Source organism: Aulonocara stuartgranti, assembly GCF_965226115.1.
Source record: "Aulonocara stuartgranti genome assembly, chromosome: 16".
Classification (NCBI taxonomy): domain Eukaryota; kingdom Metazoa; phylum Chordata; class Actinopteri; order Cichliformes; family Cichlidae; genus Aulonocara; species Aulonocara stuartgranti.
The window spans coordinates 9695283-9710308 of NC_138952.1; the positions used below are offsets into that span (position 1 = coordinate 9695283).

The following is a 15026-nucleotide window of genomic DNA, read 5'->3' on the forward strand; positions in this document are numbered from 1 at the left end:
GCGATAAACTGCTGGACTTATTTTCCATTTTCTGAGTGAAATATGAAGAAATGAGTGACAGCTCAAGACATTTGTGCAGTGTTGTATGTGACTGTGTCATGAGTGGGGACAGCTCATTGGTAAACTGGTATTTATGTAACACTTTTCTACTCTTACTATCCACTCAGACTTCACACACGCGCTGCACTTCAAGTACTTTTTAACTGCCACTCACATTCTGACGCAAAGCATGCATCAGGAGCTTTGGGGTTCAGTATCTTGCTTGGGGACATTTCCAAATGCAGACTGGTGGAGACAGGGAACAACTCACTTGATGGTCTGCACAGACTGCAGAGAGGACATGAAAACTCAGTTATTATTATATTTTATTTGAAAGGGGAAACTGATGAGTTTATATATATAATTTCTGTTTTCTGTTTTCACACATTCACTGCAACACCCAGCTTTTTAAAAACAGGACTTTTAGTAATGTTGACAAGGCCGATGCTGATGGATCGAGTGTTCTTCAGACTTTAACCTGCAAGATACCTGGTATAAAGTCTGTGCACTGATGTGTGAATAAAGCAGCTAATAACCTGTTTCATTAAGCGCTCCATCAGGCAGCTTCACCTAAACCACACAGGCACTTACTGTAGTAAGACTATGTCCTGCCTGTGAAAAAGGACTACTGATTCTCCTGAAATTTTCCATGCTCCATGTGTGAAAGAGTCAGAATGCACAGAGCTCTGCAGCTTCTGGTAAGCCTGTGTTAAACGCAAATTCACTTAAGACCGGAAGGTGAGGAGGCGAGCTGGAGCACGGTTCTCATTTTCTTTTGCATTATGTTGATGGTCAGGTGCTGCATGGTGTGAACTTGGGGAAAGGATGCCACGTTGGCATCCTTTCCCCAAGTTCCCACTGGGAAGTTCCACTGGGAAGCACTAGGTCCTGCATTCATGTTTCTGTAAATCTAAAATTTTTAGAGACCTTGTGACACCTGCATGGGAGCCATGTTCCTCTTGTTTTAACAAATAAGATGCTGCCTTGGCATTTTGTGGCTGATAAAGTCAGTAAATCAGCTTCACCATGAGGCACTTCAGCATTAAAGTGGTGCTCACATGGAAAAACATCTGCTGGGGTATATATTCTAAGATTGAGCCCTTCAACTTTGGTTACTATGGGTATTTTTTATTTATTTATTTTATCATTAATCTGTACTTAAGCAGGATTTAGAGTTCAGTCTTTTTACTCTTCAGCTAAATTCAGATTTGATTAAAAGTAAACTTCGCGCACTTGTGCAGAGTGGACCTGGCTTCCCTCAGTTTCTGTCTCCTCTTTCCACATCGTCACTTTCCTTAAAAAAGAACATCTAATATTTTGAAAAAAGAACCACAAAATGAGCCTTTGAACGCTCTGCCACTGCCTGGGTTATGTGAGGTGAAATCTACTGTACATGCATCACATCATAAATGCCGTTTGTCCGCACCGTGCTGCCCCCGCTGCACCGCTCAATAAAAGGTTCCAACCAAGATGAAAAAGCCTACATGGAAGTAAACAAAGCATGAATTATGAAGATTGCCTGTTGTCTACTTTTTAAATCAACAAGCTGTGACTGGAACTACAGGCTGTAGATGTATCTGTTGCTGAATGCGCGTTTGGTTTGTTCATGATAAAAGAGCGCTTTGATAATGTGTCCACCCACTCAAAGAAATCACTGCTCCCAAAAGGGAAAATTACCAGGCGCTTATTTCTTTTCCAACATCAGCGCTTCAGCTGATGCAGATTTGCGCATTTTAAGCGTGAAGTCTAAACCCGGCTCAGATAGACACGCTTAAAGATGAAGCCTGTGAAAAACCGGGCAATAACTGAAACTTAAGCTAACTTTTTCCCCCTGCTTTCTGCAACTGCTGGATTGAGTTAGCCCGGCCCATCTGGTGCAGCAAATGGCCCAACTCACCAGGGAGCACGGGGAGTGAGAGGAGGGATGGTGAGGGGGGGAAGAGAGACAGAGAGAGAGAGAGAAGGAGGGGGGTCGGATTGAAAACAGATCAGCAGTCTGAAGATCTCAACAGCACCGCATGTCTCTGCAACAACTGCCGTGAGACGCACACAAACCGCGTTTGCTTCCAAACTTTTACGCGCATCAAGGAAGAAACTTAAGCATGAGGTTAGTTAGCTGAGAGCGCGCACAGCACAGCACGCACGCACAAGCGCACCTCTTCAGGAAGATGGATTGTAAGAAAAAGTTAGACACTGCGCTCTGAATCGGGAGACGAAAGAGAGAGAGCGATCGAGAGAGAGAGAGGAGTGTAATGTCGCGCAAACTTTGCGGCTTTCCAAACTTTTCTTAACTCGGTTCATGGAGTTTTGCGTCCAGCCTGGAGAGCGTCGCTCAGTGCTGGTGCCAGCTCGGTTCTAGTTTACGGGAATCTCGACTCCTGGCACAGTCCTCAACCCCCCACCCCCGGCAAAAACACGGAGCTGGAAGAGCTTCGAGGAGAAAAAGAGACGTCAGTGAAGGTAGGAGAAGTTCGTGCAGATGCTAACTGGAGTCGCTTTAATGTTGCTGGGTTTTTTTTCCCTCTCTTGTGTTAGAAAGTGTTTCACTGCTGTTCCTCCTCCTCCTCCTCTTCTTCCTCTGTTTCGGCTGCCTTGCGTGTCAGCGGCAGATGAAGCTTTTAGGGCAGCTTCACATCTCATTTGCACTTTGAACTTATCTGACACAGGAATCCAAAAAATTTTTGCTCCTGCAACTTGATCCATATGGGAAGAGATGTGATCAGAATACCCGGCGCCAATCCTGCTTCACTTTTCACAGTTTAGCACTAACGTACCCAAAGTCGACTGTATTTTTATCTTCTTTTCATTTGTTTCATTTCAAGCAAAAATAACCTTTGATATATATTTTTTTCCTGCTTCATTGTAGTTATTCTGATGTCAGCCACACGCTCCACTTTTTTAATCCTGTAATGGTACAAAGGAGCAAAAATCAAACAGTGAGCTGAGGAATGGTGGACACATCAGTGCCTTGGACTGTGGGAGATGTGTACTTATTGTTGAAAGATTCAAAGTTTACTGTTTGCTCTGCAGCCTGAGCAGTCAACAAACACTTCACGCCTTTGTGGGGCCCTTTAGCAGCTATATTTGCTGTTGGCTTTCCCTCCTATCTAACAGGCGCTGCTAATGATCTCCAAAGTCATGGGTGGACTTTTATGAGTCCCCCTTTTTTCTTACTTGCTTTGGCCTAAATGTTAGTGGGAAAGAAGCCCCGTCTTTGGTGGGAATTTTTCTAAGTCACATTTGAAAATCTGCTTTATTATTATTATTATTTATTTATTTGTATGTTAATGAGACACAGATTTAGGAAAATTGGGATTTTTTTGGACTTTAAGGCCAAAATGAAGCTTTTTCTAAAGAATTTTTTGATTTTTTTAAAGGTTCAGATGATGGCAGCATTTGTGATCCTTTTTTAAAAACTGAGAAGGTTCATGTGTGTTTTTTTGCTGCACATGATGACACTGGCGGTCAGGGCTGAGGTGATTTGCATGAGAAGAAAAAAGAAAAAGTTTTAGTGCGTTTGGCCATTGTGAGGAATGAAGAGTTCCAACAGTTCAGGCCTATGGAGAGTGAAAGGAGGGAAGAATGGATGAGCCTATTCAGCTCATTCAGCCTCAGTTTGGGGGCTCCGCTCTGTGCCGTTCATAGACCCTATAGTGGCCATGTCACTTTCATCTCTGCAGCCCCCGTGTGCTGCTGAAGCCCCCCATTTCACACAGGCCCTATTTTATTGATCTGCTTCTTGTTTTTTGTTTTGTTTTGTTTTGTTTTGTGTGTGTATGTGTGTGTGTGTGTGTGTGTGTGTGTGTGTGATATCTCCCCCACAGCACATCTATCTAAACACGTGTGTGTGTGTGTGTGTGTGTGTGTGTGTGTGTGTGTGTGTGTGTGTGTGTGTGTGTGTGTGTCTGTCTTTTTTGGAGGTCTGCAGAAAATTTAATGAACCACATACTGGTAAAGGAGTCAATGTGTGTGTGTGTGTGTGTGTGTGCGTAGGTGTGTGTGTTGGAAGAAGAAGAAGAGGAGGAGGGGGTACTTTTCTTTTTTCTTTTTTCTTTTTTTTAAAGCAAATACCGATGAAGTCTAGCGTACAGGGGCAGAAAGGAGGGTTTGGAGGGTGAAGTGACTCTGAGGAGGGGGAGGAGCACCCCTATACCACCACCACCCTCCTCCTCCTCCTTCTCCAACACCACAACCGCTCACTCCTGCTGAGTAAACTCAAAAGTTGAAAGACAGAGAGAGAATGCCTCTCACAGTCTGCACTGTACCAATGAAGCCATTCAGCGGCCTGTCACCTCGTGATGGCATAAAGTGCAGCCAGCGTCGGGATGCAGTAGCTGGGGGGGGGGGGGGGGGGGGGGGAGGCTTCTGAGGCCTCTGTGGTTGAGCGGAAAAATGTTTGCACTGGAATTTAGCTGCTGTGGATGAAGGATAGCTGCTGCTTGCTCCCTTAAGTGCCGTGTAAACCCCTGAACTGCTGCAGGGAGCGTCAGACAACACTTTGCAGACATACTGATGAGCACTTGGCCATCAAATCTTTGAATATGTGCCTTCAATCACTTCAGTTAGTTGATTGTAATCCAGATTATAATCCAGAAAGTGTACAGAACCTCCAGAAGATGAATGCGTGGATGCTTGGCTGTTGGTGGTAGATCGGCAGAAGAAAAATAAATAATGAAAAAGCAATTTAGACTGACAATCTGACTCCATTTAGGCTACAATTTTTAGAATAGCCATGGGAATTGGGACATGGAAAAAAAAATAGGTGTCCAATTCATCTTTATGTTTATTATGCCTTTTGTCCCCCCCGATCTGCACTGAAAAAAAACAAGTGCAGGGAGTTCCAGGGAAAGGCTGTATTGTGAGTGTTAATAAATCAATACTTCAATACATGTCACATTTTCTAAAATGACAATATTTCAAAAATGTTGTTTTTCGCTGTTACAGCATATGATATGTAATAACAGTATGCTGATCAAACAGGCACTAGACACCTCTTTTGGAAAGTTATGTGGATTAGAAAACTCAATTCCAAGGCTGTGGAGGCACCAATAAAAAGAGTCAAGAGGAATCTGGCGATATTAGCTAATCGACACAAAACAATTACTTGATTTTATTTTATTTTTAAAAGCAGATGAAAATACAAAAGTGAGCTAAATGATTATATTAAAGGATTATGAAAAATAGTTGAGAACGACACCCATATATTCAGAGTGTGTGTGTGTTTTTGCTCCTGTTTTCACTGAGCTGGCCTCAGACTGTCATTTCAGTCTGTAACTGCATCTTTGGGCCTTTTTCATCTTCTTCTTCTTCTTTCCTCTCTCTCCTCCTCCTCCCTTCATTTTCTTTTGAAAAACTTAAACATTACTGGCAGAGGAGCAGAAGCATGTGCACGCCTGAGCGTCGTGGACATGGTAGTGAGAGAGTCTGTGTGCGAGAGTGGGAGTCGATCTTGATGAGTCGGTCGTGAAAGGCCTGTTAACTCCTGCCTGCCTGTTGCTTTATTACCGTTCGAGTTTGTAGCGAGCCAAAATTAGCCTCGGGCTACCGGGAAATGTCCTCCAGGCTCCTGACAGGCAGTCCGTCACCAGCTGCAGCTCTTTTCCCTGACTGATGAACTAAATGTAAATAGAAAACCGTGAGTCATGTTGTCCCTGCTCAGCTTTGCAAAGTTGTTTTTCAGACATTAATTTTGGACCGAGTCAGGGTGAGATAGTTTCAGTTCAAGTTCAAATTTTTAAATTGAACTTTAGGCCCAAGAACCTAAAATTTAAGAGCTGAAGCTAAAACCTAATCTGCTGCAGACAACATCCTTCCTTCTAAAACTTTTATTTCTTGTTGATCTCATTGACCAAAGGGTGTTTTAAACCATCTTGGCTTGAGCTGAACTAAACAGTGATTAGATTTAAGCTTTTAGGGAGAGGTGAAAGCACACTACTGTAGGTGCGCTAAGGTGCACAAAAAAGATTGAATCTTTAAAGAGAAAATTGATTTGATTGATTGATTTTCATTATGATTGGAAGACAAATCTAAGTGAAATTTTAATATTTGAATAATCGACCAGTCTGAGCGTAAAGCAGGAAATACTCAGCTTCAGATGCATTCACACTCCATGTGCTTTAGGTGAGTGATCTGCCTGAACAGAGCGTGGAGGAGGCAGCACGCATGATGCTCTGTAAGGTTCTGGAGAAGCTCGGTTTGAAACCAGCTTTTAGTTATCCTGCTAAAATCTTCTCTGAGCACGCCTTAAAACCTGAAGCGACCGTCTCTGTGAGAGTCCCATAACTGACAACTTAAGATTACTTTCTGTTTTAATTTGTTTTCACTTCAGGCTGTGGTGTCTCAGGATTTTTGTCCATTCTGAGTCTTTAATGGTTTTTTTTTATGCCATTTCTACTTATATATTTTCTTTGAGTTCTTCTGCTTATCATATCGACGTGGCTGTTATGGTTTTATTTCTCCCTCTTTTTCACGCTGTGTGGTGTGCTTTTTAAAAAAAGGGTTTTGACTTGAAATTTGAGGGGTCAAAAAGATCAGGAAACTCACAATTCTGTCTTCACGTCTGTCACGGCCATTGTGCTTTTTTAAAAATATAGAAAACGTGATATCATCAGTTTCATTATCAGTTTCTCTTTCTCTTTTAAAAGACAAAAAAACATAATTGTTAAATATTCACATTATTGAGGGGATGATAAGTGCGATCACACACCCCTTACAGAGCAAGATGTGTGTTTGTGTGTTAGTATAGGTTTGTATGCAGGGATTAAATATATAACGACTGATTTTCACCATCACAAAAAAATGCTGTAAAATAATTAATTTGGTTTGTTTTATTTCAATTTGCTGAACCCGAAGTTAATGATTATGATTTAGAAAATAAAACATAATGAAATGTGTAGCTCAAAGCTGACATGTGGACCAAGTGAGAAATATCTGATATTGTATTAATGAAATCTGTTAGACACTCTGATTTGGTGATGATGAGACTCACTGTGAGACCCGCAGCACACAGACAGACGGGGTGGGGAGGTGTGCTGAGGACTAAAATGTGCAGGGATGAATTGATGAGACTTTAATGGGCGTTTAGAGCGGCAGTAAAAGGCGGCGTGCAACCGCCATCTTTCACAGTCAGCCTGCACTTCAGACGGAGGGGAAAGTGTGCGAGCGAAAGAGAGAGATGGCCGCTTACATTCATGTGTAGAGCCCTTCACTCAATCCCGTCTCCTTTGCTTCTGGCATGGCGGGCGGCGCAGGACAATCCCCGCTTGTTTTAACACTTGTTGTTTCTCTCCCCTCGAGGCGTCCCGTTCAATTCTGACTCAAGTGCGTGAGGTTAAAGAGGCTCACATCATATCCGGGCTGGGCTTCGTCCTCTTTACACTAGAGCGGGTACGAGTGGCCACTCGAATCCCGGCACAGAAACAGAGGTCACGCCACATTCAAAAGGAGCACACATGGCCTGTGAGAACACATGTGAAAATGCAGGATAATGTAGTTTTAACAAGCCGTTTTAAGGGCTGTGCAGTAAAATAACTGACAAGCTCATTACAGGCCGATTGACCTCGTCAATCACTGCAGCCTTTCTCCTTCATCTTCAACACGATTGCGGCGGAAATAAGTTGTTTCAGGGAAACTGAGCCAAACTGAGGGTCTAACGATCGCCTTCCTCTGTCATGTAATTCTACCTCAGCCAGCTCGAGACTCTCCAAAGAGGGAGGAAAACTTAAACACATCCACTCTTGTATACACTGTACTTGGTGTGATGCACGATGTGTCATCAGCAGCAGCGGTGGACAAACACACAGCCCGGTCAAACTCTTCACAGACGCTTCTCCACTGACTCATCTCAAGCCTGGTTTCCCAAAAGTGTTTCAGGTCTAACATCATCATTGTCTATCAGCTTACAAAGGAACAATGGTGGTCACAGAGCGGGGGTCTTGCGGGGAAACCCTACCCAGGTCACCACAGGTCAGTTCATTTGCAGGAAGGGAGGGGGGGGGGGGTGAAACTTATTCTATTATCTCACCGCAAGATAAACTCTGTGGACAAAGGAAAGTGACAGGTTGGATGTTTTTTTTAAGCCGAACACTGAATATTTTTAATTTAGTCCTGTGACTAAGTGATGAAGTGTTTGTCTCTGGCTTGGACCGTTAGAAAATTGGTAGATTACCAGACATTATTAGCCTGTATCAGCTACAAGCAGTAACCTCAAGAGCTGAAAAATAAAACCAACATGGAAACAGCAACAGGTGCAGTTCCTTTAACATCCACTTGAGGCTCCAGCAGTCTGTTAGTGCCCATAGACGTCCATGTGATGTCCAACTTCACATGAGAACAACAAATTATTTTCCGTCTCTATAGCTAATTTTCCCCTTCGCAACAGCTTTAATTGTGTGATATTTTTAACTCACCTGTTTAAATTGTTTTGCATATTTTGCATCATTAGGGGGCGTGGTCTCTTTGACTGACAGATGGCTGTAGTTGATAGCTGTCTGCTAGGCTTCACCTCGTCCCTGACCTGGACCTCTGGATTGTGTTTATGCTGCCTGAGCCTTTTGACGCATTTTTAATGAAATTATCGGACCAATAATATGGCTGCTGTGCGGTTATTTGTACTAACTGATATCAAAGAAGTCCAAGCTCCAGTGAAATTCTAGAATTTTATTAAACTGTGTCTGTATGCTCCCATACAGTCTACAGAGGCAGACTGCAAAGCATTTCAGCGATGATCAGGTGAAAACTTACCACTTCATTCAGATATGGTCACTTCCTGTTGTAGCTAGCATTTATAGATGTAAACAGAAAGTTGGCACCTAAACTGCACTGCACTCTTCTGCACATGTAGCCCTTACAGAGAATCAGCTTCAGATATTGTCCACAGTTGCTTTTTATTAAATGTAGCACACAGCACAGAGAAATAGTCGACCTTTGACCTGTTCACACTTTAGGAAATAGTTTTTTTTACACGGGCACAATCAAATGTTGTCAAGGTGTTTAATATCCAGACTAAAATTGGACATTTGCATTCTCATATTGTGCGTATTGTAAATAAAAAAAGGTTAAAGATTGAACTTCACATCTTTAGACTAAGTCGAACTGTCTTCCCAAAATATTTGAGTCTGTAGAAAGTGATGATGGTGTCCTGTTTATTGTGAACAAATGGAAACCACATGGGAAGGCAGAGTAATGTTTCCAAGCTCATGCATGCTTTCTTCAGTCCATGTTGCCCCCCTGACTGGCTGTGGAATCAGCTGTTAGTGCCATTGATGAGGAGGATTTCTGATTTCCCTTCACTGTATCATTGTCACTTCCTCATTAAACACCCAGCAGGCTTTTTTCTGTGTGGTGGAGAGCTGTGAGATAGACTGACACAGGCTAACAGACAATGCAGTATTGTCTGTGTTGTTTGCCGTTGGCCCTAATCTGATGCAGAGGCAGAGATCGGGGTTTGCGCAGAGGCCACTCGCAGCAAAATGCAGCCATCGTGCTCAAAGAGAGAGAGGAGGGGGATCTGTTTGTGCTCCTAACTCTGGGGTTTGTGTTGGGAAGGGGAGAGGGCAGGGAGTTTGTAAGTTGTGATTTACACCAGGCCCTCCCATAGCTACAAAGTCAACGCAGCCTTAAGGGCAGGGCAGCTGGGCTCCTTTTCTTACATTTCCATATGATGGGAAATATTAGATTCCACATCACGCTGACTCAGTGCCAGGCCACAGTCTCCTCTCAGATAGAAGCCGGAGACAAGAGTCGGAGCTCAGAGTTGAGCTAGGATATAGAGACATGTGGTTGTCTTCAGCAAGTTCCTCCAAACCTTCCCCCTCCTCCCTCATGGCGTTTCTGTTGCTGCCATCCTCTCCTCTCTCTCTGTGGCTTGGGTCTGCTTGTGTTTTGTAATCAGCTCATTAGAGAGAAAGTAGGATGAAAACCTCGCCGTGTTATCTTCAGGGCCCATTTTTGTTCTAATTTGTTTCACATGCAAAACTTCTGTAATGTCAGGCTGCTCTGAGCGTGAACTCGGTAATGCCAAAACATGGTCGCAGGGCAGCAGTGGATTCCAGGGTGAAAAAATTCAGGTGAAGACGGCAGAAAAAGGTTGTTTAACAGCAAAGCGCATGTTACCTTTCATATGGGCCTGACATAAGAAGGTCACGCTCTAGGTTAAAGAATGCAGCTTCATTAAAGTGGTTTTTCTAACACTAAATCTAATCCTTGCACTTAGAGGACAGTGCCATTTGGCTCACCTTGAGCTACACATTTAGTACTTTTAGAGTTTGTAGCAGCCACATAAAAGCACACGGGAAAAGGGACGGTCTACCATTTCTACACATAAGGATCAATCGAGAACCACAGCTCAGCTTCTCAGCTTCTTGGAAAGTTTTGAGGCTCTTTCTGGAGCAGAAGAGATGTCTGAGTAACTAACTGAAAGTCTGCAATACAAACTGGGAGTGTGGAAATTAGCAGCTAATGGTGTAATTATTAGTTTTAGTGAAAAATTTAAAATAAAAAATTAAAATGCACTTTAGGTCCTGATAACTGTTACTGGTCAACTAGGATCTCATCTGAAGATGCGCTTTGACAGCTGCTTTGGATGCCTGCATAAACACACATGCACAGCAAACTTCAATGGGAGTCCCTCTGCTGTGACTAAAGCTTTGACTGTGAATTGGCAGCAGCTGGCATGAGTGGCCGATGCAGACACATGCAGACTGTCAGCTATCAGACACTTCTACTAAACTCACCACAACGACGTGGAAGCTGCACCACAGTGAAACCTGAGTGTAGCAAATGCCAACATTGGCTCGTTGGAGCGTCCGAACACAGACGTGCAGAGTGGCAGTTTAGCTGATGTCGTGGTCGAGGTCAGTGACAGCTGGAGTGGTCGAGAGTGAGTGCTAACAGCACGTTTAGGATGAATGGCCCCCGGCCAAATGCTTCAGAGAGGGAGGCACGACTCAGCAGTGTGCATGGTGGCACCAGTGACAGCTGGGACTTAAAACACACATTACATGGATACAGACTCAGCTCAGCTTCATTCAGCTGAGATATGCAAGCAATGAGAACTTTCTAACTCGTCAGCTTATCAGTTAATGGTTTGATTAATGATTTGCATGCTTGTTGTAGACCAGCGTGGTGGGGCCACACTGGCTAAAATAACTTGAAAATGTTAAAAAAAAAAAACTTGCTGTGAAGTTTGGCGCGGGCATAGTTGTTCCGTGAATTGTGATAAATTCGGCAGTCCTGTGACATTTCTTCTTGCAAAAAAGTGAATACTTGCAAAAATAAAAGCATTCCCACTTTGCAGCTAAGGTGTAAGGTTACACAGCAGAAGAATGCGTGGCAAATATTTTTTTTGTCCCTTTTTCATGTAATCATTCAATAGAGATCAAAACAATTCAATTCAGTTTTTTAATATAGCGCCAAATCACAACAGCAGTCACCTCAAGGTGTTTTACATACTATATATTTTATAAAATAATATGGTGAAAACCCCAGCGATCAAAGGCTGACTTTGAGAATGCATTTGGTGACAGTGGGAAAGAAAAACTCTCTTTTAACAGGAAGAAAATGTAAGAATGTGAGTGACACCTAAATTTGCGCCAAACTCTTTTTTTTTTTTTGTGCCTTTGACAGTGTTAGGACCATTACAAAAAAAAATAATAATAATAATCACATTCATATATCTTCCCCTCCAGCTGGTGACCGTGTACTATATAGGCCACGAGCTCCACATCTGTTTTCTGTTGGTTGAGAGAGACAAAGAGATCAACCACAGGATATTGCCTTTACTAGAAGGAAAGGTCAGGTTCAGGGGTGGAGTAAGAACTCATCCACAGGGCTTTTTTCTCTCTGCTGTTTTAGATGCCTTTTATATTACATCAGTTGTTAGCTTCTCATTACTCTGTATGATCTGCAATCCACTGGATACTTGGTCTTTGGTGAGGGATTTGGTTCCCCCAGTGTGTTGTGCACATTGTAAACATTTGGAATGGATAGTAGATTCATACAAACATGGAATGCAATGGAGAAAATAGTTCAGTAATCCCCGATTTACATGCCTGTGATTGAAAACAGGGCTCACACATATGAGCCATAGTGGTTTTAATTGATATAAGAAATTATTTGCAGGCTTCCTTTGATTCACTGCACGTTAAATTGCTCTTAAAGCAAAGATCTTAAAGTAGCTCAGCCAAGTTAAGTGCTTAACCCTTAAAACAACCTTCACCCTGGCAATGAGAAAGCATATTGTGGCAATCGTCTCCTTTCTGCTTGGCTGACCTGAAGCTATACATGTGAGGCAGCCTGTGGTAATTTCGACCTCTGAATCAAACTAATGGATAACGTGCTACTGTCAGGCCTCTCACGTCTCAACTGCTTTCATGATCCTTCAGACCTGAGCTTCAAATCCTCAAAGGGAGACATTTCTCCGCACAGAAGTGATTCACCCATGGAGAATGTGTCCTGTCCTAGTCTAAACTTGTCTTTTCCCAAAGGTCTTTGTAGTCGCCGTCCATTTTGGCATATCATCTGTCAACAAAAACATTCCTAGTCTGATACAGACTGTTTTGCACTGATGGGGTACAGATTTTGCCACAACAACATCAACCACATTAAGTAGTTTTATGGTGTTATGAAAGGAGTTGAGGGTTTGTTTAAAGGTGCCAAGGTCACATCTTCCGTTTTACAAGACATCTGCATTTTGCATGATGTCAAATATTTGTAATATTGTATCCTAAGAGTTTTTTTTTTCATTTGTAACAGATTTGTAGCTACATAGGGGAAGAATAAAGAAAAAAACAACTCTAACATGTTTTCATATTTTTAATTTTATATGGTGGACTACAGTTGAGCCACGTTACCATTCAGTGGTCATCCCAAAGTTCAGTCTTATCCTGTTTACCTTTGATCTTCGGTCTCCACCAACTTTTAAGGGAAATGTTGGATTTTTAGTTCTTAAATGATGAACTGTTGTTGGGTTTTTAGAGATTTATCACTGAAAACAGCATGCTGCCATGGCTGCAAACCCAGCCAAAACTATAAATTCAAGTGAAATAAACTCTTGGGAGAAAGAGGGCCAACGCAGTTGAGTGACCCGTTTTATTGGTATTGGTTATTATGACTATAAAGGTATAATACCTGGTCAAAAAACTCTAAGTTTTCCACATAATCTCAAGATTTAGTACCTAACAAGCATATCTACGGTGGGTCATTACCCCATGACTTTACTTTCACATGACCATGACCTATGTTCTTTACTCTGGCACCGAAAACAACATGCAGAAATCAAAAAGTTAAAACAATTAAGTAATGGACATTTGCCTGAATACAGTCTCAAATGTGGTGAACCAAAGGTGAAAGTTTTAGAGTGTGGTTTAAAAAGTACTGCCATTTTACTGTTAGGTAGTGTTGCAGCCAAGACCAAAAATGAGCTGAATAGTCTCAGGAAGGAAGCATTTGGTAAGTGAAAAATGCTCTCATGGAGAGAACATCTGGGAAGTTAAATTAAAGGTTACTTATGAAACTGTCACAGAGTCAAGGAGAAAGTCCAGCCAAGGTGGTTAGAGCTGGCCATGAGAGGGGGAAACCATATGTTTTTATGTCCACATTTTGCCGTGAGCTCTCTGAATACGCAGGGGATGCAACAAAAGCACAGTAAAAAAAAAAGAAACTTGCGGTGAACCTGTCACCAGCACTTCCCCTCCGTGCACCGTACACCTGTCTACCTGTAAATTAGATCTGACAGCTGAAGAATTCCTACGTAACCTAAAAATAACATGAAACTTATTCTGTTCCTACGGAGAGTAAATAAGTAAAAATATAAATTATACAATTATCAAGGCATCAGTTAGATGGTTTAGTGGTCATTGTGTGTCACTGCATTTTAAAAGATTGTGAGTTCGATCCAAGCTAGCCAGCCTTATTGAAGCATGCTAGCATACGGTGTGTGTGGTGATCAGATTCCAACAAACCAAATGTGGGTGGGACAATGTGAAACACCCTAATATGGTAAGAGGTTATATGTAATGTAATTAACAAACTATGCAGAATATAGATTGGTCAAAAAGGTAATAACTAAAAAACAAATGGATTCTTTTTTTCCCCCCAGATTGACTATTAAGTAAATACAGTAAGCATACGTGAAAGATTCTTATAAAATAGCCTTCCTTCACCCATGTTTTCCCATTTTGTGTCTCAGTAGTTGTTCAGCCGTTATTTGAGCTGCTGTTCTGTCTGGTAACCATCTTTAGGTTTCAATAGGAATGCATCTGTACATCTGCAGGTCTCTTTTTGAGCGGCATGTTTCTTGTTAGAGCCAAGTATTCTGACTTCTATAAAGTAGAGCAAATACAAATGTGGGACACCGTCCCTGTAACAAGAAATAAAAGTGTTATCCACCGCTGGTCACGCTATAGAGCTGACTTTTAGTTAAGCAAACTTAATGGTTTAGCAGTTTTTTCAGCTTATGTGAATTATCCCTGTCATAGGACAACTTTAATCTAATAGGCTTAGTCACCTAAATGTAACCAAATCTGAACCAAAAAGATGGCAGATCAGGAGGTACTCATAAGGGTTAAAGATGTTAAAGGTGACAAATAAGAAAATATGAAGAGTAGTATACAATCCAAAGTCTACAATACCTCAAAAAAAAGATCAAAAGTCTTTCATCTTAATCATGGCTCCAAAACAAAATGTGTGATGAAGATCCAAAAATATGTAAAACAAAACCATATTTTGGCTCATTTTAGTTGTTTTGTTAACCTGCATGAGTGTCACCGTCAGAAACCCGAGCAGAGAGGTCTGCAGGTGGCATAGGGGCTGGAGACCTCACTTATCCGTCTGTCCCTTGTTTGCCAAGTGAGCAGAGTGTGGGACAGCAGTTGGTGTGAGAAACTGACTGTGTGTGTGTGCGCGCTGCCAGGAAAGAGAGCCTACCAGCATACGGATCGCATTCACTGAAAGATAGGAAGGAAGAAAGTAAGAAGAGCAAAGCCTGG

The 15026-nt window shown here is 42.2% G+C and overlaps 1 protein-coding gene across 1 annotated transcript in view; it reads left to right on the forward strand.

Moving 5' to 3' along the window:
• Positions 1 to 1721: 1721 nt before the first annotated feature.
• gli2a (GLI family zinc finger 2a) overlaps positions 1722 to 15026 on the forward strand; it is an 82981-nt gene continuing 69676 nt past the window's right edge. The window contains exon 1 of the mRNA XM_082508341.1: positions 1722 to 2499. The gene's annotated coding sequence lies outside the window, so the exon portion shown is untranslated. The remainder of the gene's footprint in view (positions 2500 to 15026) is intronic.